Source organism: Lactuca virosa, chromosome 8 (genome assembly GCF_052849685.1).
Source record: "Lactuca virosa cultivar CGN04683 chromosome 8, Lactuca_virosa_CGN04683_v6, whole genome shotgun sequence".
Taxonomy (NCBI): Eukaryota; Viridiplantae; Streptophyta; class Magnoliopsida; order Asterales; family Asteraceae; genus Lactuca; species Lactuca virosa.
Window position 1 is genome coordinate 26,556,207 of NC_136433.1, and position 4,139 is coordinate 26,560,345.

A 4,139-nucleotide genomic window follows, 5' to 3' on the forward strand; every position below is an offset into this window, starting at 1 on the left:
TTTGTACACATTAAGTCATCGAGTTTTTTTTTTGTCCACATTTTTCCATTGAACTTGTTGAACTGTTCAAAAAACATCCTTATGACCTACTATTGGAGGTTTAGCCGGTTTCCGACGTATTTGACAGCTCCGGTCATCTTCTCCGACGTTCCTGATTTTTCTGGTGAACTCAAAAACTTCGACATTCATGATTTTCCATCAGATCACTGTTCATCATCTTCAACCTCCGGCCATAGTGTTCTTAAGCAACCTGAAACAATTTCTTGAGCCTAAGATCGTGTTCTGATCTAACCCACATATACACATACACACAAATCTCAATAAATCATTTATAGAAAATCTATCAAAAAAACGAAATCATACATACATCCAGATCTGGGTTCGTGTTCTGAACAAACATACACACTCAAATATGAAGAAGCTCTCAAGAACACGAACAACCATGATGAACTAGATAAAGATCTGAAACATACAATGAACAAATCCATCCGAAAAAATCCAGATTTCGAGTTTATTTTAGAAGAATCCATCTTCAATTCGAATTCTTTCCACATTATGCTCACAAACTCAGACTTGGGGTAAGTTTTTTTTTTTCCTTCCAGAAATCGAACATAGATGAAGATGAATACATACACTTGATAAACACACATGCACACACCTTCGATTTGTTTGAAACTTACAAACTCGATGATTGATATGGTATTCCAGCAACACATAAAGACGAAAAATCAAACTCAAGAACAACCCTTAGTCGAGTTAGGGTTTTCAAACCCATAAATCGATTTCCAAGAACAAAGAAGAAATCGAGTTTGTGTGTTTTAGGTTCCTTGAAGATGAACACACTCACATGTGGAGGTTTTCTCAAAATCGAGCTTGAAGATCTGACGAGTTCTTGAAGGTCTGACGAGCTTTGAAGATAAACTCGAGTTAGGGTTTTCAAACCCAAAACTCGAGCTTGAAGATGAACTTGAATATGGAATATATATGATTTGTGTTAATACCTCAGAAACAATTTCATGTTCGATTTTTAAAGATCTTGGTACGTGTTCTGATCTAACATACACACACCTCAAAAATCATTTTTAGAGTGAGAAATTGTGAGGTGTGTTCTTGAGTTTGAACAGAAGAAGATGAAGATGAAGAATTGATTTCCGGGTTTGAGTTGAGTTTGAAAATCGAACACCCACATGGGTTTATGTTCAAAATTTGTTTAGATCTAACAAAGAGACATAAGAAGAGAACAAACCCGAGTTCTTGAGTTCGCTGGAAAAATCATGTTCGCCGGAGAATATGACCGGAGCTTTGTCGGAGCAATCAAATATGCCGGAAACCGGCTAAACCTACTATTGCAAGTTATAAGGATGTTTTTTGAACGGTTCAACAAGTTCAATGGTAAAATATGAACAAAAAAAAAGTCAGTGACTAAATATGTACAAAACGAATAATAGAATACCCTTTTAAGTCATTATCCCTTCATTTAATAATAAAGTCGTAACAATTTATCTAATTCAAAACAATCACTTTTTTTTGGAAATAAGTTTGGAACACATTTCACACATAAACTTGCACCTTTCATTCTTTAACTTTTGTTATTTACATTCATGATTCAACATAATAGAAGTCATAGATTCGATCCAATTCCGATTCGATTCACCACATTTGTGGCCGATTGTTCACGTCAGAAGCCCACGCCCTCTGCCGCCGTGAGGAACTGCTAAAAATCGCCGGAATAAATCTGCTTCTATGGCTTACTCCATCATCAGAACTGGAACTCGAACTAGAGGACAAACCTCTCCGCCCTCGACCACCACCACTGAAACAAGAAAACATATTATTGAAAAACCGCCGCAATCCGCCATTTCCTCCACCACCGTTTCCTCGTAAACCCCATGACCTCCTCCTCCATGGACCTCCGTTGATGTTGAATCCACCGTCCATTTCAGTAAAAACAACTGGTATCTCTCTCTCCCTTCCCCTCCTCCCCACCGCAAAACCGCCGCCAGGCAGCCTCCAAATCGTTAATCCTGCTGCTACATCGTTATCGTCTGATACTGATTCTTGATTATCCGACGGCAGTTCGTGGCGGCAAACTGGGCATGAATTACGTAAACTTAGCCATGGAAGAATGCAATCCGAATGGTATAAATGCTTACAAGGCATTTCTTTAGCTTCTGTTTGTAATTCAAATGGGTCTTTACAAACAGCACAATGGGATTCGGTGAAAGTATGAATTTCTTGAATTTCAATCGTCGGAAGTGCTTCAATGGCGGCCTTTGACGCCGGGGGATTCTGGTCCATTCTCCCTAACCCATTCGCTTCAATTTGAGTCAATTGATCTAATAACCGGTCAAAACCAGCACCCAACAAAAACTCCGACATACTCACCGGTAATGGCCTCAAACCAGACCCAGCTCCGTCATCATAATACATCTCAAACCCTCTCCCGTTGCCGGATTCAACGGGCGGCGTGTTCCCGTTGCTGGCCTGTCCACGGACGACGATGACGGGGTTAAACGGCGACCGATCACCTGGGTTCCTTACAGTACGGCGAAGCACCGGTGGGCTAGGACTTGATACTGAGCTCTGTTGCTCGTTTCCGACCATGTATAGAGCCGCAGCAGGAAAACGTCTCCGGTGAGAGTCCGAAAGTGTTGATTCGGGTATCTGGGTCGGGCTACCGAGCTCCTCTATGAATCCACCGTTGCAATCCGGGCAAAAGAAAGAAGAATCTAACCGGTGAGTCGGAACATTGATAAATTGGCTGCATCTGTAGCACCAGTATGATGAGGATGAAGAGTCATCCATTGACATCTGTAATCTATAAACAGATCTGAAGAAAGCAATTCTTCAAAACCGGATAACCCAAATTGTTCCTCAGATTGAAAAACAGCTCAAACCATCATCGGCAATATCAAATAAAACGAAAACCCCCAAAAAATGATAATTTCTTGAACAAAACTCAATAATTAATCTTTTTCAACGCAGACAATTCCTTGTGTATTCTTTATGAAGAAAAAATGAAACCCCGGATTCCAAAACGACTATTTCTTCAACAAAACTGAGAAAACTAATCTTTTTGTACGAAAGAAACTCTTGGGTATGATTGATGAACCCTAGACATACAAATTAACATCCCCAAATTAGATGGGATGAACCCTAGATATCAAAATTGAATTGAAACGATGATAAAATTTGAGAATGGTCGGCGAACACGAATCTCTATCGGGGGTAGATAGAGTTTGGGGGAGAGGAGAATATATGAGGGGGGGGTAGGGGAGTCACCAACGGACACGTGGGACGAAGGCATGAGTCATTGTTGAACGTTGGTGGAAATTTTGAACATTAAAAATACACTTGGCTGCCATAAGGTTCTCTGATTCTTGAAATGTTCCCCTTGCATTATAATAAATAATCTCTTGCTTCCAAACTTGAATATTGTATATTTGCATGCGTGCTTGCTTTTGTTATCTTTTTTTGAAACTATTAAATATAAGGGTATGTAATTGCATATAGAAGTGTTAATTTTGTTATTTGGAAAGGTAAATATTGATATTCATAGCTTTGATCAAATAGTCATGAGGGAGGTTGTGGCCATCTTTGAAAGAAACTTAATAGATGGGGTAGTGAAAGTGTGATATTTAAAGTGCATGGTTTATTTGTATGATACCTAACAAGTATGAGGGGCAAAACGAAAGAAAGTGAAAATGGGACCATAAACGTGAATAGTCGGCTGAATGACGTGAGTGGGAGCGTATTTGCCATATGATAGATATGACAGTGGGTGCATTCATGAATATGTAACTTCTCACGTGTCGTTAAGCCTTTAAATCGTATCTATATGTTAAAAATAGTGAAAACTCGTATTCAAAATGATGTCAGGAAAACATATTCGATTAGAGTTATTCACTAGAATAAATACTTAAATTGGAAGTATATATCTTCAAATAACTGTTCTTTTTTAAAAATTCAACAAAATAACGATAATCATCGTAAATAAATGTTTTGTATTTGTTGAGAACAATTTTCTGACATTGCCGATACATGTTTTTGTATTTCTTGAGAACATTTTTATGACACTAGCACCGCCAATAAAAAATTGCACGGTCTTTTTATTTTTTACAAGGATAATTTAATTGTCT

General features: G+C 38.5%; 1 pseudogene; it reads right to left on the reverse strand.

Annotated features, from left to right (window-relative positions):
- Positions 1–1,438: 1,438 nt before the first annotated feature.
- LOC145133869 (E3 ubiquitin-protein ligase RDUF2 pseudogene) lies at positions 1,439–3,280 on the reverse strand (annotated as a pseudogene).
- Between the last annotated feature and the right edge of the window lie 859 nt (positions 3,281–4,139).